Here is a 23,312-nt window from a genome sequence, read left to right as displayed (position 1 = left end):
ACAGTTTTCAGACAAATTGAAAGACTTTAGCCTTGACAACCGCTTGACAATTGACTTGGAAACTGTGAAAATTGACGTGAAACGCTTAAAACGGTCTTTGTAGTAGTCGTATAGTCGAGGGGTGTGACACTCTCTTAAATTTGGGCCCATATTATATAATACGAGGATTATCATAGATTATTCAATATTATGCGATATTATTGATAATATTGGTATTATACCCGTATTATTGTATTATTCCAAATAATACTGATATTATACGTATTATTGCTTGATTAGCGTATTATTAAGGATTATTCTTTACTATTTGGATTATTACATATTATATTAATGATGCAATATTATTGCAAAAGCGCAAAAGTTTAAGCGCAAACGAGTAAGTTGAAAATTGTTATTATAATATAATATATGATTATAATTTAGAATACAAAAATGGTATCAGTAAATAAAGCTGTCATAACAAAATCCGAGTTTACTACTGGTTTCACGTAGATGTGCGAACCAATCACTTCAATATTTTGAATGTGTTTTGATCGAGGTTTTTATGGTCATATTTTTTTATTTCATTTTTGTTTCGAACATGTATCAGTTTCAATTTCCTCAATACTACCCATGTTGTTTCTTATTTAATCACCCGCTAGTAATTTAATATGTAATTGCATAAATTATTAATTTAAAGGCGATAAATACATTTTGGCAAAATACTTAGGGAATAAATAAATAAAATTAAAAAAATTGTCAGTTTATTATTGTCACAAGCCGAGCAAAAAGCTCCTTATAATAACCAAGCAAAAAAAACATACCTGCATAATTATTTCTACACTTTTCAATCTTCAGTTGGTTTAGTTGGTTTAAAATGTTTATATTTATTCTTAATAACCAACAATTCTCACCTCTTTATGATTTTTCATATTATGCCGTATTATTCGTATTATTCAGATTATTTACTATATTATTGGATTATGTGGTATTATCAAGATTATGCTGCATTATTTATATTATGGGGTATTATTCGTATTATTCAGATTATTAATAGTATTATTGCATTATGTACTATATTATTGGATTATCAAGATTAGTAAGATTATTGCATATTATTAATATTATTTGGTGAGTGACCCAAATATTATTGAAGTGTCACACCCCTCGCGTATAGTATTCAGATAAGTTGAAAAACTTTAGTAGTGAAAATGGAATTGTGGCCATGAAAAACTAATTTATCTAGAATTTTTGACCACAAATTCACACATTTCAACCTTGAAAATTGACTTAGACACCTAAAAGTGACTCTGAACCAATGAAAAGTGACATCAAAAGCTTAAAATTTGCGTTTGAAGTAAGTTTTCATAATTTGAAATTACATTTCAATATTTTAGTCTTAAATACAGGATATTGACATTAGATTCATGAAAGTTGACTTGAAGACTTTTAGGGCTTTAAAACTGCTTTCAGCTTGGAAAATCGAGTTTTAGGGTTATCTACACCAAGTTTTTGACATAGCAGTAAAAAACTATTTTTACATTTTCCATAAGCTTAAACATGCCATTTTACGCTTTGTTAGTGTTAAATTGACTTCTAGGCGCTTCACTGTGCTTTAAGACGGAAAAATCGAATTTTAAGTATTTTTTATAGTAAAAATTAAGTTTCAGATACTCTTTCATTGATAAAATTAAACAATTTTCGAATTAAATGCTACAATATTAGTCTTGAACACTAATTATTAGAATTAAAAGAGTTCAAAAATTTGGACAGTGTTTAATTGAATAAAAAAAAGTTTGAATTGAATGATCAGTTTTACACTACCTATAGTCTAAAAATTGAACGCCAGTAAACATTAGTCCAACAATCCGGTTTTTTGACTATTTTCAGTGTCACAAATTAACTCGAAAACCTCACAGATGACCAGATTTGAATCCTTTTGAACCAGTTTAAAGTAAAAAATACAATAACCCAAGTAGACATTTTTGTCAATTATGAAAAATATCCAGTGAGCGTAGAAAATAAAGACTATCCCCCTATATCAACGGGTCTAAACAATTTTGAAGAATGTCATTCACATCACATAACGAGTTCTCATTTCATAATTACTTGTTCCAAATTTGATCAAAATTGGTCAAACGATCTGACAGTTGTAGCAACTTTGGAGGTCTGTGTCTTCCTTAGGAAGCGTTCTTCAGGAAAATGGCATAATATATGTCAACTTATTTTTTAATGGGCTATCGATTGGTGAATTATTGATATTTAAAACTGGGCCACCCTGTACAGCATATATAAGTAAGACAACAAGTTTATCTGATTATCTAAACCAACTGTCTTTTTTTAAAGAAGGTAATTTAAAAAAAAAATAGGAACATTAGGGTAACGTAACATCGGTCGTAAACGTTCCTCTCAAACCCTTCTTTATATTTTCTAGGTGGCGAAACAAAGGGCACAGTAGATATTTCACGTCCTATAATCTTTAATGTCAGTCGAAACGGTGCGACAAACGATTAGGGAAATAAAAAAAACAGGCGAAAAATGGAACACAATCCATTACGATCTTCCCCTTTTCCGGTATAAATATCCCGGCACAAATGTTATAACCGGGTTGTTTAGCCGAATTTCGACATAAAATCTGGCACTTATCTCTAGCGATATTTCGTCCGACATACTGCCGCAGATAATCGTACATTATCTCGAGTTGTTTCGCTCGTTTTGCGGAGATTTCTCTTACGACACTCTCGGTAATACGAGGACGTTGTCGTCTGTTATGATTGATAGTGAAGCAGGTGTAGAAGCTCTAAATTTAGTAGGTTTTTGAGCGATTTGACAACCTTTAGAGCTTCTCTACAACGGTCATAACTCGTCGAGCTTATTGATTGCGATATCTCTTACGTAGCAAGCGACGTGGAAATGAAAATTTCTTAAACTACAATGCCCGAACAGGAAACAAGCCTGGCGTTTGTTAAATATTTTCGGTTCAAGTAGTTCGAGTGGTTCGGAAAGGTTTATAATAGCAGGAAAATGCAGCCCGATCGTTACCGTGTACTCTAAAGAGCTTGTTAGAGGTTTGGAGTTTGTTAGAGTAACACCAGCCGCCGTTGGTACAGAAGGCAATTGAGTGAAAGTTTTCTTGTAAAATGAAAATATTTTGCTGTTAATTGCAGAGTTTTACTGTTGACAAAATTGTTGTTATTGCTTGTGTATTCATATTTTTCCATTTCGTACGTAACGACACCGAAATAAAAGATAGTTCCTCGCATATAGTTGGTCTTGATGGATGTCCCCGTAATGACATCTTCCATATTTTATGTTTTGCTTTGGAGCGAATATAAATTGAAACTCGTAACTCTACTTTTATGTTACCGAAACAATTCATCCGTATTTTACGGTTTGCTGGAACCTCGTCTACTTCAAAGCCTTTATATTTTCAGAAAATAGTGTTGTTTTTCTAACCGGTGGGGAAAGTGATACTTTCTAAAGATAATACAGAGGATCATTTTCATCTTTGGGATTGATAAACAAAAAACAAAACCTCACCATTTTCAACCAATCAGATCGGTGTTTACCGAATGATGCGGCATTAATGGTGCTGTTCCTAGATTTTGGAACGCCATCTGTACTTTCTAACTCATAGAGTTGAGTACAGATGTCACCAGATGTTGCACACAACTATCATTTCTGGCATCCAGTTGACTATACTGGAACGAAGGTTTTGTTCTTTGGTTATCAAGCCCTATAGCCTCTCTGATGAGCCGTAATACGGCGAAACCGGTCAGAGGATTGGGATTGATAAACAAAAAACAAAACCTCACCATTTTCAACCGAGAGAAAAAGAGTTTTGAAACTAAGGCACTATTCCATTTTTACGTAGAACACGATGACGTAATTAGAAAAAATCTATCGTCATTGATTTCCGAGATATGGATGATAACTTTGTAAATTCTTATGGCCGACATCTGGAATTTTTGCATTTTTGGAAAGCGCTTTAAACATCCTTTTCAATCACGTGGTACTTGATGATGGAATTATTTACTTTTTAAAGGGCAGAAAACGTTTTTTAAATTTTTGTCATAGTTGGCGTTGGACAATGAAAAACAAATGGCAATCAGTGTGCTTTGTGCTACTAATTTTTATAATTTACAAAACTGCAAAAAAATCATTGTCATAATTATTAATTTTACCTACGACCTCAGTGTAAATAGCTATTTACGCATAGTTTTCCGTTACGTAATAAACCTCTTTACACACAGTTGTAAAAAAAGCGCACAGTTTTTAGATGGGTCACAAACTATCGCTCTAATGTTGGGACAAATTGATTTTGTTTACATTTCTTGCTTTATCAGAGTATATTAGATGGAGATCATAATGCGTAATGCATTGTTCATACAGTTTTAAGTAACTACCACTTCGTCTAGAATATTATCTGCAATAGCAAACACATCAAGTAATATTACTGAAAGTTTTCTCTTTTTTCTTAATAACTGTAATGTCACCATAAATAATTATTTTAAGAACAACACTAATAATTAGTTAAGTAATATGATTTGTGAATTTTGTTTTATTGAGTTATTATTTTTTTCTTTAGTGGCATAATTAGTACAAATATGATGTCAATACGTTGAAAATATACTTTTTTAATGAAAAGTTACTCTGAATTATATGAATTGCGAAAAGAGGACTTTCCATTTGGTCGTAGGTAAAGTATAGTACGTGCTCTAAGGCATTTTACGCACTCATATAATTACACTTTTAACTTTTTCCATATCGTGCGTAAAATGCTTCTTTCAGCACTAGTTACGTAATATACTATTAATCACAAATTAACAGATAATTTGTGTTATTACCGAGCGTCTTAAATAAATCTGATTTTACGGGTTGGTTTGATAATGGTAATTTTTCTTTTTTTTTGGGGCACTTATTTAGTTCCAAATTACCATTTTCCTACTTTAATCACTCATTTTAGCAAAGCAAGCAAGCAAAATGGTTCATTTTCTAAAATAAGCTAATTATTTTAGCTGTCTTTAAATTAATAATTGCGATAAACACAAAGAAACATTTTCTGGTTGACATTGGACAGATCTTTAAGCGACGGTTGCCAACGGTTGTTGAAACATGATTGACTTTGTAAATTGGTCCCGTGAATTCACCACCCTCAGTTTTTATTCAAAATTCGATATTTCAATCAAATCAATTTAAGACATTTTATTTTTCAAAAAAAAAATAAAAGACAAGGGTATTTTACTCGTTTTTTTTTTGTATTTTTTGAATTCCCATATCGTGAAAACATATACAGCGTGCTACAAATTCGTATCTAAGTATGGGAATCTCGAAAACGGTAAGAGATACACAGTTGGTTAAATGGAGGCAAAGTTGAGGAATTTGGAGTTGATGTAAGCTTATTGACGAATGTGTTGAAATGATTGTGCTGGCTAATTATCTAACATTTTTAAGAGAAGACTAGAAGAATGTATTGAAATGGTTGTACTGGTTAATTGCCTAAAACTTTGAAAAGTACTGCGAAAGAATGTGTTAAAATGATTGAGCTGGCTAATTGCCCAAAAATAACAGAAGGGTAGAAGAGTGTAGAATGAAGGTTTCTGGCATTTGTATGACAATTATTGTAAATGCTTCTGGCAATTTTTCAGTGGTTTTCAGGGGTTTTTGTCATTTCTAAGAAAATTCTAGAGGCTTTTGGCAATTTTAAGAAGTTTCATAGGCCTAGTATTCAAAGTTCTTTGGCATTTGTAAGACAATTGTAGTCTTTTCTGGCAATTTTTGAGTGTTTTTTAGTGGAATTCAGAGGCCTTTGTAATTTCTAAGAAAATTGTAGAGGTCTCTGACAATTTGTAAAAAATATTTGAAGGTTAAGGACGTTTTTGGACAATTTTTAATAGTATTTAAAGATTTTTGGCATTTGTAAAACAATTGTAGAAGCCTTTGACCAAGTTTGAGTGGTTTTTAGTAAGATTAACAGTCTCTGGCAATTCTTTAAAAAAATCTTGGAACGTCTAGGACATTTCTGTGGTAATTTTTGTTTTTGGGTAGTTTTTACTGGGATTCAATAGTCTTTGACTTTTCTAAGAAGGTTCTGGAAGCATCTGGAAATTATAAACAAATCTTGGAAAGTGAAGGAGGTTTTTGGAAAATTTTTAATAGTATTTAAAGGTTCTTAGCATTTGTAAAACAGATGCGGAAGTGTTTGACCATGTTTGAGTGGTTTTTAGTGGGATTAACAAAAAAACTGTGCGAATGCGTTTAGTTTTGATTTAAGTAAGATTTTGTAAAGTTGCTATCAAAAAGGTTGTAAATTATCTAAATAAAGTGAAAGACTTTCACAACTACCTCAATCGAATTTCCTCAGGTACTGTTTAAAGTAAATACAATTTATCTAGTTTAAACTTTATTTCTGCACCTTTTATCCAGCTGCTGTTCTAGACTTTAACGCGCTAAGTAATTAATCCACAAAGAAAATAAATATATCACAACCAAACAAAATTACGATACACCCGAGCCGCAAAGTTTACGGAAGAACCTCAACTAATAGAAACAAGTGACCGGTTAATCAATTTAAGTAGCTCCCTCTTCGCACAGTTCGCAGGATATTTTTCTCCGGGAATCGAGTCTGGAATACAATTCGAAGGTGTAGCCGAGGGCGGAAAAACCGTTAAGGTAAACACAATAGTTCAAACGAAATACTCGACGCTCAGAAAGTTTCTTGTCTTAGTGTTGAGGTTGAGTTAGAGCGTGCAAGAAACGACTTCAAAGCTGCCCTAATGGATCCTGCCAAAAGGGGCAAAAAAACGGTCTAAAACGACGTGGGCCAACAAATTTTAAATTAATTTTCGAGTTAAAACTCGGCCCGGCAGGATTTATTACAACAGATTTAGCTAACTGGTGCAAAACTGTCAGGTCGATGTTAATTATGTAGAGATTTATAGGGAGCGGTCTCATTAATTTTGTATAGTTCTCTTGATAGGTGACGGCGAATGAAACCGGACCGCAATTTATACATTTTACATACCGCATCCCTCATAAACATTAATTTCCTTAAAGGTGTGAAAAAAATTACGGTTTTCCACACGTTTTTGCCAACTGGCTATCAATAACCATGAAATTTATTTTCTCGATTATTACAAAATAGTATTATTCCTAACAAGTGTGCAAAGTAAGTCTTGTACGCACAATGACTGGATATGCACTTACCAGACAAATGGGGACAAGACACTTTGCCCAAAAACAGTTATTTTCCTAACAAGTGGGGAAAGTTATATTTTCCCGCACGCTGACTGAAGTTGCGGCATTAGTCGAGTGCAAGGAAGATACATTTCGCACGTGATAGGAACATATTTTTTAAAATAAATGTTAAATTGAAAATTTAAAAAAAAAAATAATAGTGTAGTAATTAAAATTATTATGTACCTAATAATTTTAATTACTACACAAAATAATACTTGATTACAACCTACAAATTTGATTACAATAAATGCGTTATTGATGAGAAAATAACGGTTGAAAAATATTACTTGTTTTATTGAAAATAGTGTTCAATAATAAATAAATTTAATAAAATTTAAAAAAAATAAAAATTATTTATTTTTTTATTAATAAATTTAAGCAAAATTTTCGTGCACTTTTCCAAAAATTTTCCATATCTTGCTTATTTGACAGTTGACGACCAAAAGTGATTGAAGTGAAAAGATAGCTCAGGTCGTGACCTATTCAAAACTATGCTCATTTAAGTTAATAGGTTGCACGGTTTGGCCGCTAGACGGCGTCAAAGTCAAGCTTCACAACCCTTCAAAGTGATTTAACCTCTTTTGCTTTAACGTAAAATAATTTAGTTGTTTGTACAGTTACGACAAAAGGTCACTGAAATACATCATTGGTGTGATAGTTTGACTGCTAGAGGACGTCAAAGTCAAGCTTTTTGAAAATTTTGACCATTTTTGCTTTTTACACAATTTTTGAGATATTTCCCGGAAACTAAAAATTGTTTTTCACTTTTTTGGGACATCCTCTACTCAGCCGCTCATCTGAGACACCCTGTGTCACCCTGACATCCATTTTGCCCCAACTGACACGGTTTTGGGAATGACTTGGAAATGATGTCAATTTTGACGGTTTTCAGTGCGTGGACACCCTTAAAAAATGACATTTTTACAAATGACACTTTACGTCATTTTTGTATCATTAACCTGAAGGAGTTTAGGCAGCGTTCCCGAGATATGTAGCAAAAACTACAAAAAAGCATGTTTGGAGGTTACATCCAAGAAGAGGGGAATGACGTAGTAATGTGTGTTTCGTCCCAGGAGCTGCCTTTGGACTCGTCAGTAAGGCTTGGCAGCCCCATCTACGGTGTTGGAATGACGGCGTGATATTGGAGAATTAGAACTGTATTGCTGGTTGCATATTTGTGAGAGACAGTATTTGCAAGGCATGTCGCCCACACATGTTTAACTTTGACGCCCTCTAGTGGCCGAACCGGGAAACTTAGCAGTGTTCGCTCAACGTCACGTTAGAGCACCATTCATTAGCTTTCTTTTGTTACTCTGGCTCGTATATACAGGATGGTTCAAATAAGCGAGTTATTCACGATTTTCTGGATAAGTGCGGAATTTCTGCTCGATTTGAGGGACGGCAAATCAAGACTGCTAGAGCAAAATCAGATAAGGATCGATACAGACATTTTACATGAAATAGGCCTAGAATTTGATGTAGATTCCAAAAATCGAATAAAAAATTAATCATCCCATTTGAAAAATTATAAGTTTGGTCATCTTGCTCAAATTTGGGACACCCTGTATACTAATGGATTATCTAAAAAAAAAAACAAACATGTTTTTTTAAGCTGAAAACAGTTGAATATCGACATAGGATGTTACATGAAAAACATCCAGAATCTTACGTAGAATCCATAAATGCAACAAAAAATTAAGGTTCTTATTTGAAAATGTCAACTGGAAGGTCGTAACTCAATTTTGGGACACCCTGTATTAATCTAATTTTTTTCTCAAAAAATGCGCCTTTAATAGTATATTACGTAACTAGTGCTGTAAGAAGCATTTTACGCACGCTATGAACAAAGTTAAAGTAATTCCATGAGTGCGTAAAATGCCTTAGAGCACGTGTGACGTACTATACTTTACCTACGACCAAAGGGAAAGTCCTGTTTTCGCAATTCATATAATTCATACTAACTTTTCATTAAAAAAGTATATTTTCAACGTATTGACATCATATTTGTACTAATCATAGGTATTATGTCACTAAAGAAAAAAATAATAACGTAATAAAAAAAATTCACAAATCATGTTACTTAAATAATTATTAGTGTTGTCTTTAAAATAATTATTTGTGTTGACATTACAGTTATTAAGAAGAAAGGGAAAACTTTCAGTAATATTACTTGATGTGTTTGTTATTGCAGATAATATTCTAGACGAAGTGGTAGTTACTTAAAACTGCATTACGCGATGATCTCCATCTAATATACCCTGATAAAGGAAGAAATGCAAACAAAATCAAATTTTCCCCTGCATTAGAGCAATAGTTTGTCTTAAAACCGTCAATAGCCGATCTTAAAACTGTGCGCTTTTTTACAACTGTGCGTAAAGAGGTTCATTACGTAACGGAAAACTATGCGTAATTAGCTATTTACACTGAGGTCGTAGGTAAAATTAATAACATACGTGTCCAAGCTTTGTAACGAAGTTACTAATTTTTCGCTGATTAAATCTGAATGCGCGTGACCTTCACTGCTGGGTGCTAGACCGAGGCCGTCGTGGCGTCGATTTTATCGGGACCGTCCGGTGCCGTTCGAAATGGTTCGGTGGGCGCTGAGAGTGGGTACCGCCACTAACAGCCCCCACCGTGGGATTTGTGTATAAAAGAAGGCCCCGAGCCGGAAAATAGGGATTCTTCGATCAGCAAAGATCGAAATCAGCCTGCTAAGCCGATCCGTGCCGACCGTTATCTCTTATCTCCGCGAACTTGTAAGTAAAAAATAGACACATACCGACCGTCCGGTATTTGTTCCGTTTGCTGTTTAAACCCGTACCGTTAACTGTAGTTAATATAATAAACTGTAAATTGGGGCATATTCAGTATCTTTCAGGGGATTTTCGTTTGGGGCATTTCCTATAGCTTTCCGGGGTTTTCTGTTTGAGGGTGTTTTTGATAAGACGGCGCCGGCTACAGTTACTAATTTTGGTGAAAACAGTTAGGTAATCCTTCTGGTCCTGTTCCTGTTTGTTGAACACCGGGGAAACGGTGTAGCAAGCGGGAACGGTGAATCCTGTGACTCGTTTGCTTAGCTCCGGGGAAACGGAGCAGTAAACGGGTTTGGGAATACTGGAGGGATTAGCGGCTGTGTGACTGGCAACGTCACGAGACTTAAAACCTCTGTTGCACGCTTGGGGAAACAGTGTGCAACCGAGGCTCTATTTGTCGAACCCCGGGGAATCGGGGAGAGGCACCTAGAGGTTAGGTCGAGTGGCGTGAACACCGCTGGTCACGTAATTGGGCCTCTTTGGGTTTTTTTTTTTTTGGAATAAATTCCGGCGCCGAGTAGTCAGTTTTACATAACCGTACCGTACCGCCGTACTTTTACCGTGTCTTAATCTACAGTAGTCAGGCTAATCAGTAGTGAAGGGTCCGTAGGTAGTTTTCATTATCGTTACACGCTTTCCCCGTACCACCGTATAAGGTAATTTCCGTTTCATTGGGTATTCGTTACCGTGAGTATTTACTGTAAGTATTGAGAGCCGTAATACAGTGCGATTAGTGCAAACCGTTGTTTTAATTTTGTTTTCTTCCCGAACCCTTTGGAACTTTTCTCCAGCTGTCTAAAGGCTACCCAGGTACCGCAAAGTGGACCTTCAGCCACTATAAATAACGAAGGTGGCGCCCGAGGCAACGTAACCGAAGAAATTCGCAAGAAAAGCGCTACAGCTTTTTCCTGAAAGATAGTTTCCTGAATTTTAATCGAATTAATTCCACACTTTATGGACAACACTGTATATCGACGTAACACAAGCACAAACATAGCATAGGAACTTAAACCATAAGATTTTGTTGTTGTACTTATAGTCTAATCAATTAAAATGAAATATTTTTATGGTAAATAAGAATTTGTTTTTGTTTGACAATATTGAAATGCCATTCAATGAATCATTTTAATTTATAGACCCTTTTGTTTGATTGGTACAAATTTAATCTAATTTAATATTTAGCGCAAGTTTGACCATACAGTAACAATTTCAGAAGGCACATTGCAACAATAAAATTTAGGTGCAAATCTAAAACAACGCCCCTTTAAGATAAAAAAATATTTGGAAAATTTACCCATTTACATTTCCTCTTTCATTTTAGTCTTTGTAGCAAATTTTGTTTTGATTTTTGTGCCAATGTACAATTATTTATTCACAATAGTTTGTAAAATGTAAATGTTTGTAAACGATTTTTATTGATTTGTACAAATTTGTGAAATACGAATTACAACCTTGTCTTCATCCGTAACTTACATATGCTCGTGACTACTTCTAAATTTTGCATCTTCTAAACTATATTCGGCACGTATTGTCGGAAAACAAATTTTCGGAACACAAAACGCGCACAGAAAATGTGTTTCATCGAATACGCACCTAGGAAAATAAGTACTTCAAGGTTGGCATCCTCTCCCTCCCGAACATCTAACGGGAAGAAGAAAAAAACGATAGCAAATCAACATGAAGGGACTAGCAATTCAGAGCACGTAGGTCTCACAGTGACTTCATATTTACCTCTCTCCCATCGTACACCTTTAGAAAACAGCACGAAATAATATACGTCGAGAAAGGTGGAGTGTCTCCATGCTACTCTCTGAGGTTCCGCTCGTGAAAACCCACGCGTACGGAATAAAATATAAATCAAACTCGCATCAAGTGAAATATGTCTTCGTGAACTTTGCGTTCGCTTTTTTTTCAGGTTAACTGCCGTTTGAGAAAAAGTTGATCGGTTTTTGGTTGGAGACTCTACACATTTATATGAAAGTTTAAGTGCGGTAATCGGTTGTTGGATGTTTACTAGACAATTTCCAATACGTTACAAAACAGAACTGCCAAAAAAGCTGTATCTATGCTATTTGACATGGTAGCTTTTTCCTAGAAGACAAAACTTCAAGAAAAGCAACTTTCAAAACCAAATGTTCGACAGAAAGCAGCAAATTTGCAAGTTTGTTCTGAAATTAGACCCTGAAATAGGTTTGAAGAACGCACATCTTTTTGGAAGAAACCTCATTGGTCCAAACGAAACCAGTAAAGTTTCAAATTTTTGATCTGACCGACTTAAGATACACTAGGAATCATAAATTACTTACTGTCGTATGCACCGAAAGTATTTAAGCAGGTTTAGATGTAAGGTTGCTTTGACTGTGACAGATCTTGTAAAAGATGTCACAGTCAAATACACAGAAACGACAACGCCTGTAAATTCGTAACAAAATGTAAAGTTTTTTGTTCAAGGCGTTTTTGAGAAATAAAACCGAGAAAATTCACTTATCCTACTTATTCCTTATATCCTTCATCTATTGACAGTTTTATTCTTCTTTAGGTATCATCATGCGTTTTGAAGGTTGGCAATCATCAGGACAATCTTTACTTTTTAGACCGCAGCTCTAAATAATTCGTTGTTACTGCATCCAAACCATTCCCTGTCCTTCCTATGAATCTACACACACAAACTCTTCGCTCGATTTCCTTCATATTTTTTTATGTATTGCAGCTTTAATCTTCATGAATACATCTGCCTTATTACCATTTTTAAATGGTTTGTCTTTATGTCATATAGGGAGTTAAAGGAGGTAAGGAATTTTCGGTGTTTTTGAGACACCCTGTGGATTGAACAACTGACAATTGACATCACTTTATAACATCAAATTGTGACCCGTTCATTTCTGAACATTTTCTTTTTTTATTCGCTCTGATATCGGAATTATTAGAAAAAATACAGAGTTTCGAAGAAAACGTGAATATTTATCTTAATTTTATCAACGTCGACACTCGAATTGGATATGAAATTAATGTCGTTTCTCTGAGAACTTTTTACTTTAAGTTAAATATTGGTCACGTCACACTTTTACCTATCAGCTTATTGTGTCAAGAATGCTTAAAAGTATACAGGAGTAATTTAAAATCATCCGCCTCCTCATGCTTCTGATGACATTATCAATCATATCTTGAGGCAGATTGTTCCAAATCTCAACCAGAGCAGCTGCTATTGGTGCGGGATTTTGAACTGCAGGAGTTGTGGACCTTAATCGTCTAGCTATCATGTCCCAGACATGTTCAATGGGATTAATGTCTGGAGAACATGCCGAACAGGCCATTGTTCTTATTCCGACGACATTCAAAAAGTCGGAGATACAACGAGCCTTGTGAGGGCAGGCATTGTCGTGCATTAGCGAAAAGGTTTCTCCGATATGGAGGGCGAATGGTATGACATGCTCTTGCAAACCATCTCAAATGTATCCATCTGCATTTAAAGTTCCATTAACAACCACCAACTCTGTTCGTGCCCCTAAGCATATTCCACCCCAGACCATCACTGAGCCTCCACCATAGGAGACAGTGGGAGTAAAATTAAATTGTTCATCTTATAACCTTTCCTTGCCGTTGATGGAATTAACACAAAATCGACTCTCATCTGTGAACAAAACATTAGCCCATTGATCATTTTTCCAATTTTCTTGCTCCCTAACAAAGCCTGGCCACCTGATGACGTCGCTGGAGTAATGGAGCTTTCTGGGTTCTATAGGCCTTCAAACCAACTTCCTAACCCTTCTGCTAATGGTCCGAGCACTAGTTCTTCTTCCACGTACTTCTTCTAGTTGCGGTACTGTTTTACGCCTATTCAATAATGTTTGCAAGACTATGAATCTGTCATCTCTAGCCGTGGTTGACCGTTTTCTTCCTTGATCTCCTCACATACTCTCCCGTTTGTCTCGCATTACGATATAATGTAGATTTTGATTTTCATAACATGTCAGTAACATCGCTGTAACTTGTACCAATTTCTATCAATTCTACAGCCTTCGCCACATCAGTAGAAGCCATATCATCCATGTTGGATGTTTAAGAATCAAAATGATGAATGTTCTTGACTTTCACTTGACAAGAACCGATGACGTATAGCAAATTTGATTAGGAAACCATGGCAATAGATTACCTCTAAAACATGTGTAGAAAAATAAGATCAATATCCACATTTTCTTTGAAACCCTGTATTTTCTTTAATAATTGAGATATCAAAGGGAATAAAAAAGGAAAATGTTCAGAAAATAACGGGCTACAATTTGATGTTACAAACTCTTTTCAATTCTCAGTTGTTTTCTCCACAGAGTGTCTTAAAGAGCATAGAAAAATCCTTACTTCCATTTCGTTCCTGTATATGACATAAAGACGAACCATTTAAAAATCGTAATAAGACAGATGTATTCATGAAGAATAAAGCTACAATTCATAAAAAAGATGATCAAAATCGAGAGGATTGAAGAGGAAATTGATTTTAAACTAAGTCTAAATTTTCACCGTTTCTCTAATTTTGCTGGTGTGTGTATTTCCTTGGGTTTTCCCCTGCATAATGTTTAGTAATATTCGATATTTCTCTTCTCTCATGACATATCATGTATGTTCCAATTTTATTCTCTGTATTGTTGGTATTATTTCTCTGTCCTTATGCAGATGTCTCATCACTTCCACATTGGTTACTCTCTCCACCCAGGAAATTCCAAGTATCCTCTGGTATATCTGGTACATTTCTCCTCATGTCACAGTCACAGTACAGATAGGATATAGCATCTCATCAGTCGTAGTTTTCGTTGAAGAAGCTTGATTTTTTTCAAATGTGCTTCTGGCCTGTTTTATTCTGATTTGTATTTGTTGGAAACTATCATATTTTTATTAATGGTTGTGCCTAAGTATCTGTATTCTCTTACTTTTACATATTTATATCATACGAATGTCTTGGTGTGTTTTTGTTATCAGCACATATTTTACTTTGCTACTTTTCAGTGATATTCTTCACTAACTGTGATTATTCTATTAAGTAGCGTCTGTAGATTCTCATGTGTTCTAGCTAAAATAACTGTGTCGTCCGCGTATATCAGATTATTTACTATCACATCGTTAATTTTAATTTCTGTGTTCTGCTGATCAAGTGCATTTTTACTATATCTTCTGACTATAGATTAAAGAGGATTGGTGTACAACATTAAAATCTGGATTAAGTACACCCCCTTTCCGTACACCTATTTCTTCTGATGTTATGTGTTCTATTCCTATTACTGCCTTTCCACCATAGCTTATAATTGAGATTATTCTTATGTCTTTGAGGTTTATCCTTTTCTTTACTAATGTTTCGATGAGTTGGTCATGTTTTACTTTATCAAAAGCCTTACTGTAGTCTAATCTCTAAGCAAAAGTGCTTCTTTTTCTTGACAGTTTCACAAATCAGCACCGAAATCTTACATTTGTGATTTTTAGGATCATTTTCCAGTCCTGGCAGGAAGAGTGCTTCTAGCTTTATGTTGTGGCTGTCATGTCTAATAATCAGAACATAGAGCTTCTATATAAGGAAATATTCACATCTATTTGCATAACTTTTGATAAATATACGCACTACAATAAGTTCCGGAACATCTTTTATAAATTATCCCAAGACATCTGAACTATGCAACGCTCTTATTTTATTGAAAGCGCCATTTTCACTTAATTTTCTGTTAAACCATACGAAATGCATTTAAATTAATTATGGAAACGACACATAAAAATGGAGAATTTCACTGGCCGGTAATATTAATAATATGCAGAATATTCCGGTTCCAGCTCCGATTTCGAATGCAAATTATGGGCAGAGTGCAAAAAACCGGGAATGTTTCAGGCGTTTTAGCAATTCAATGTTTATTTGCATTTGTAATAAGTGTCTCAGACTGGAAGAAGAATTTTACATTTCGAAGTAATCGGGGGAATAAACTTGACTGTTGCAAGTTAGCGATTCATTAGACGAGTTTAGGTATTACAATTATTACACTTTCTGAAAGGTTCTTGTTTTGTCTTGAACAATAATTTTAAAATCTTTGAACCATTACAAACCAATGCTCTAAAGCTTCATATTGGTCACATGATGTATCAGATATTCTGATCTGATCACTCATAAATTTATGTTTTAAAAAATAATAATTTTTTTTTATTTTTTCTTATAAATTTGTTTGCCTTATTACCTTTAAAAAGGATTTGAGATTTAAAAGACGTAAAACTTTCCGAAGATAATTTCACAACGATTCAATGTAGATTTCAGTATTTTTACACTGACGAGAAATAACCGAAATGTGTCAAAATCCTCGAAACTACATGCTCGTAAAACATGGAAAGCTCAGAAATATGAGAAACCTTCCGAAAATTTTTAACTTTACCTACATATTTTGTAGATATACTTTTAACAACATATTTAGACTTAAAGAGGCAGCTTTCCAATGATTTAAATAGTGCTTAGAGGCTTCTGGCAATTGCAAATGGCTGCCAGAGGCTTACAGGCAGTGTTAAGTAGTTTCTAGAAGCTTCTGGCAGGTTGAAAGGACTTTTAGAGGCTTCTGGCCATTGCTAATGGTGCTTAGAGGCATCTGGCAGATTTTAGCAATGTTGCTAAACTGACCATTTTCTGAATTTAGTCCTAAATTAAAGCAATGTTGACAAATTGCAATTTTTTCTAAAAACTCAAAAATGCACAATAATGGCAATTTTGCACTGTTGCCAAATTAACCACTTTGTGATTTAGTATGAATAAAAATTTTGTAATATTGTCAAACTGTATTTTTTTTTAAATCACTTATAAATAGACAGTTTTTCTAATTTAGTCCAAAATCTGGCAACGTAGCCAACTTAACCATTTTTCCTAAAATCACTCATAAATGAGCAATAATTGCATTTTAGCAATGTTGTTAAATTAAGTATTTTCCCTAATTTACAAATAAATGTATGCAATGTTGCTAAATGGTCTCATTTTTAAAAATTAGCATTAATTTGTTGCGAAAATTGTATTTTTTGTTTTAATCATACGAGAATTGCATTTTAGCAATGTTGCCAAAATGACAATTTTTAGTAATCCTGGAGAGAAACTGGTGGAAGATACGGCTTAACGATCAACAACAGACAAAGCAGGGAACGGAATTCTCAAGGGAAGGGTTGATAGAATGTGACAGAAGAAGCTGACAATGACGGATTCCTGTCACATTCTACAGATCTTTCTCTTAACAATTCCCTTCCCTCGTTTCAAGAATACGCACCCAGGTGTGGAATAGAGAAAGCAAAGGCCACCTTCAACCAAATGGCTACACTGTTTAAGTCACAACCTCAACGTTCATCAATATCAGACTTCTCCAATGTTATATTTTCTTGATTCTTCTCTATGTGACGGAATCATGGTTAGTTACTGAGGCAACACAAAGGAAACTCGAAGTTTTCGAAATGTGGTTTTACAGGAGGATGCTGAGAATATCATGGGTGGACAGAGGGACCAACAGGACAGTGATAGAGAGAATAAAGAACTTGCAAGTAATGTATACCGTCAAGAGAAGAAGCCTTGCGTACCTTGAACATATTAAGAGGAACGAAAACAAATATTACCTTTTAAGTCCGTTTTCCAAAAGAAAGTTTATCTCAGAAGAGCACCAGAAAGATGGAGAATAACATGGCTTTCAAACTAAAGAACGTGGTTCTCAAAAACTGAAATATTTAAAGCAACAGTGTCACCATATCCAAGATGATCGCCAATATTCGGAACGAATAGGCACTTGAAGAAGCAGATGTTTCTTTTGCTTTTTCTGAAATTAACTACAGAGAATGTCTAATAGACGCTAAAGTGTGTATGAATCCAAAATTTGTCAAAAATTATTGAACACACTATTTCGTACTTGTTTTTGGAATAAATCTAAACACAAATGAAATGACATCGTAAGCAAAAGTAAATTGAGATGTTGGCTCATGTAGGGTGATTTATATAATGACAAAATGTCAAATGACCGTTTGATACGTTTGTATTGTTTTTTTGTTTAGTTAATCAGTGCAGACTGTATAAGACTGACATTGATTATGCTTTAAATGTGCTAAATTGACCTGCGGTCTGCGGCACTAATCCCATTGTACCGGTCTTCGCTGTTAAACACTTGAATTGCAAATGGCATATTATAGATTCCCTCACATCCACAAATTGATCTGTAAATTTAACTTTAACCAATCCCGGAATAATGAACAGTGATAAATTTTTTCACAAAATAATACAAAAAATCTTTAAGTGACCGAGACATTCCAGTCCTTTTTATAGCCTTGTATAATAAAATCATTCGTCATTCTAAAAGCTATCGAGCTGACATGGCAAAGGAAAACTTCTGGAAAAATACATTTGTAGTTGAAACATCGGTCTCTTGAATTGAAATGAGGCATTCCTTTAGACCGGAAACAGAACAAACTTTAGCCGGAGCTAACGTGATGGATTTATTGAATTTTAAGATGCCATTCCGGGGAGCGCACGAACTGGGATTAATCTTTGTAAAAGTGCTCTTGAGGTGGTTTTATAAGTTTTTACGTCCCGGGCACAAAGTATTGGTTTTTCTTCCTTTTTACGCCTTACGTTTTCTTTTCATCGCGCTTAGTTAAATTAATTTTCGCGAGCCTTAATCCGACTCTGACTTCGTTTTTCGCTCACCCAAGCCATCACCGACAATTGACAGTAATGAATATGGCAAGGGTCTCGTCCGCCTCGCCGAATGGCCTCGAATTACTGCTTTTAATTAAGAAATAAATCTGGGGAATTTATTTAGTTTCCCGTTCCTTTGAAAATTTACGTCGCACTTCTTTTCCTGGGGGGAGGAATAAATTTCAACCTCCCTATGTCTCTTTACCTTGGTGACAGTTTGTCCTATTTACAAACAGACAAGGACCGGTTCTACAATAACAAGATAAACCCAGAATAGCTTAACTGGGGAGTAAAACGGTGGAAGAGTTATACCGTTGTTCTAATGCCGTTTATAACCATTATTATTACACTTTTTTGGCCTTCACCACTTAGGCCTACGCCACGAAGCTTAAGCTCCTCCTCTTTGGTCTGATTAAGAAGTTAGTAAGACAACACAACAAAGAATTCAAACTCTTCTCGCTCCCAAGATCTGGAGGAGCTGTCACACTTTTGGAAAAGCCTCGGATGGAAAGGAAGAAGTCAGAGATCTGGAAATGATCCAATAATGTTTAAGTCATAAATCAATATTATTAACTTTCAAGAAATGACAAATAAGATTAATTATGGTGGATGATGACGAACCCAACACACCCTGCAGGCAGACAGGAGCCTGGATTCATTCTGTCACATTGGAATAAGATATGCTTCAATGTGCCCTGCGAACCACAATGACACAAGAGAGAGTCAACCCTTTCCAACCTAAACAACTGTTGAGGCACCAAACAATGTCCAGTCCTAACACGAATTATGGTGGTAATATGTCTCCTATCTTTATGAGTCAGAAAACCATGGTTTAGAGGAAAACGCAACAGACTCGTCAAGGTCTCTGCTTAAAAATCTTTGCCTCCAAGCAGTTTGCCACCCAGCAAAATGCCTACGCTTAATTTCCAGGTAAAACTCATTCCAGTCAAGTTGAATGGGTAACGGGACATTCAAATTCCTATCCAGGCTGGCCAAGCGATCTGCCTTTTCATTACCCGCAATGCCATTTATTCTATAATAATCTGCTTGATAAGGAAGGTAATATGATCCAGGCGGTGTTTGAATGATCTTCTGGAAATCTTCTGAATAGCACTCTGCGAGTCACTATTAAGTCAGTTTATGGATGGCGACTTGGTTGACTCTTTATTTCTTTTAGTCAATTGGTTAGTTTTATTTTGCTATTGTCAGTGGGTGAGTTCTGCCTGTCAGCTTCAGTCTAGCTGTGTCAGTTTGTTTTGTTTTATTCTATTTCCGGTTTTTTGGTGTCTCGTTGCAGAAAAGTGTGTTCTGGAATATTCGATTGGCTTCGCAAACTTTCACCTCGTTTCCGGTTGTGCCCTGGGTGCGTATTCTTGAAACGATGGAAGGAACTTATCAAGAGAAAGACCTGTAGAATGTAACAGGAATTCGCCATTGTCAGCTTTTTCTGTCACATTCTAACCACACTTTTCTGGAGAATTCCGTTCACTGCTTAGGCCTCCTGGCTATCTAAGCGCAGGGAGGCTCGTTTAACATTCTCTTGACCAATAACTTTAGCTGCAGTAGTAAGCCAACTTAAACGAATCTTTGTTCAGGGGTAAGTTTTATTTTCCTTCTTGAGTCAAATGTAATCTTATTGAAATTTGCTCGCTCAAGTTAGGGCCAGCTAAGCCATTCGTGTCCAGAGCGGGAGACCTACCCTTGTTTAACATCAACTACAGATATCTACAGCTTCTTTTAGGACAGCCGGGGTTCTTATTCATTCACATCTTTGCCTTCTAAGGGTTCTTGGTTAGGGCAAAACGCCAGGGTTACGTGACTAAGCCCGTAGGGTGTGACATTTGGGTACTCAACCAACGGAACTGCCTGAATCCGAATTGTGGCATAAAACATGGATTACTGTAGATCCCCTTGCACACTTTGGTTGTGGGACAGGAATTAATTTTGGGAAACTAAGTCAAGTTGTCAGGCAAGCCTAATTACCTAACCCAAACTAACTACTTATAATAAGTTTCCACTATAACTGGTAATTTTTACAGCCATCTGAATTGATAATAGTTTTTACCTTTGATTGAGCATTGCACGTCGTAACACAGGTGATTTTATTGCCAACCAAACTTACTGGACAATAACATTGCATAAATTTGTTGGCAGTAGTGCCGAGTGTTTGAACACGTATCAAAAGAGCTAGTCCACTGAACCAAAGTTTTACTGATACATTCCAATTTATTGCTTTTTTCAACTTCCTTTTTAACTCATGCTCTACTAAACCAACTTTACGTGTAGCAACGTTATTTCTCATAACAGTTAATATCAAAATACAGATCCTCCATAAGTTGCTTAAACTTTATAAATAGCGTGATAGATTCAGTGAATGTGTTCCCCCAGTTTGAGGAGTAAATCTAATTTAGCATCGCGTTACATTGCATTCTCCAACCCTCGCACGATATCCAATAGAGTGCGGTGGGGAAAGAGGCGACTGGTTAAAACTAGCTTTTAAATAAGTCGGAGCCTTAAGTTGCGGGGGTGTTGGGGAACTATAAACCGCGTTCTCCATCACAAGCTGTTGCTCCAACGTCACCGTGGAAGGGGCTACGTCTGACGACTTTAGAATTAGTGCTGGCAAAGCCGCAAGACTCGCAATTTAGACACGAACCTGACGCGATATGGAATATTAAAGTTTACTATGCCGGAAACCCTCTTTGTTGCTTTTCCGGGGGTGAAGTTTCTACTTAGTGTGCCTCCTAAAAGACGGCTGTCACTTACCTGAAAATTTACCAAAAAGGGAGAACTTAAAGGCAGCCAATTGACACACACGCGTATTACTATACCGTACTGTATCAAAATAAGTACTAATAGCTGAAATAAAAAAAAAAAACATAATCGAAAAACAAATACATTGACAATTTCAGGTAGTTCAACAAATAGGCAAACATAAATAACAAAACCCTTGGTGGCTTCCTAAGTTGTATCTAAAATGGTAAAAATCCTCTTTTTGTTTGTTTTGGTTTTTGATATGGTAACAACGATAACAGATATCCTATCTTCTATGTGATTGGTCAACATGTTGGCTTGTTTTTTCTGCGACTTTGGCGGCAGGCTCATATTTATCATCTGGAGCCTCAGTAGTAAAGTTGATTACATCTTCTCTCGATAATACCACAGCAAGTTTATGGTAAGAACTGATATCTAAATTTGTTCTTAACCAGTAACGTTCTTTTGATCATGAAATGGACACTCTGGTCTGTCTTGACACTTTCTCAAACGGCTAAATATTGGTCTGATATTATCGCGACCTCTTGTTTCTTGTTTCATATCCATGCATATCACTCTGAAGAGTAAAATGCTCTTCATTTTTTTTTAACAAACACTTAACTTAAAAAATAAAGGCAGCTGGAAAAGTTAGAATATCCAACTCCACAAAGGCACACCTGCAAACCTCCCGCTAGCAGTCTAACAGCCCTCCTCTGGAGTCCAAAAATCCTACCCGCACAAGCCGCTCCGCCCCACACCACTCATCACAGAGTGAAACAGAGCATAGTAAGCAGACAAGCAAAATATCGCTCCGCACAGTCATCCAGCAGTAGGCCTCCACATGGGTCCCCCACTGAAGACGAAGATTAAGGCTTATTCTCAAGAATTTGACTCTTCCGGTTTCCGCCATCCAAGTCTCTAAGGCCAAAAACCATTCTCCACTTACCATCATTCACTGCTCAGATCGCAGCTGCGTCTCCAACACACCCCGCTCCAGACCCAGAAGCTGAGTGCCCTGCAGAGAGATGGTAGTGTCATCCGCAAAGAAAGTATACATTGAAGCATTGCCATATCACTGTAGATTATTTATGTATATCAAAAAAAGCAAGGGACCAAGAATTGATCCCTATGGTACACCTTTACCTCTCTCTAAATATGAATTAAGCAGCTGTATGCTAGAATCAGAAACCTTATAAACTTTCACCTTTCGGAGCAAGATGCTATGAGGGACACAGTTGAAATCCAGAAACACGGAAATGCTGTATTTTCGATCGTCAAAAGCATCCATCACAGATGAAAGCATGTCCAAAACAGCAAGATGGTGCCCCGGCCGTACCGAAACCCAAATTGTCGCTCAGAAAACCATTTCCCTCAAAATAGTCAATCATCCTAACAGCAATGCACGTTCGAGACCTTGTCAACATAATCAAACAGCTTACCTCGGACACATAATGCGCCATCAGGAATATGACCAGATCCAATTGATTATAGAAGACAAGATTGAGGGAAACCGAGGTCCGGGAAGAAAGAAGAAATTATCGCTAATAAACATGAGAGACTGAACCAGCACTAACGGAAACGCACTACTACACAAAGACGACACTTAGGAGGATGAGGAAGCAGGAAGAAGTCCAAATTCATCGAGATCGAGCAAATCACTTAATAGATGGATAATTGTTTCACCTCCAATTCTATTATAACTACTACTTGATACGTAAATAACTATTTCTGCTACTTCTTTCTTTTTAAGTTTCTTCAAAAATAAGAGAATTTTGAGCCAGACCAGAATTTATCATTCGCGCACAGAAAATAGTTATTTGTTTTACAAGGCGAAAAAGTAGCACATTTAC

The 23,312-nt window shown here is 35.8% G+C and overlaps 1 protein-coding gene and 1 long non-coding RNA gene across 9 annotated transcripts in view; both read left to right on the top strand.

The window, feature by feature from the left end:
• The window catches only part of nrm (neuromusculin), a 527,634-nt gene that overhangs the window by 288,554 nt on the left and 215,768 nt on the right, over nt 1-23,312 (top strand). The gene's annotated exons all lie outside the window — the stretch shown is intronic.
• Nucleotides 6,290-7,112, top strand: LOC145727173 (uncharacterized). Its single transcript, XR_014177796.1, has 3 exons — nt 6,290-6,343; nt 6,406-6,651; nt 6,707-7,112. It is a non-coding gene; the product is annotated as an uncharacterized LOC145727173 (long non-coding RNA).

This window comes from Ips typographus, linkage group LG3, assembly GCF_016097725.1.
Source record: "Ips typographus isolate SLU linkage group LG3, UJ_Ityp_2.0, whole genome shotgun sequence".
In the NCBI taxonomy this organism is placed as follows: Eukaryota; Metazoa; Arthropoda; class Insecta; order Coleoptera; family Curculionidae; genus Ips; species Ips typographus.
The sequence above is the reverse complement of the archived record's forward strand: the minus strand, read 5'-3'. Positions and strand labels throughout refer to the sequence as shown.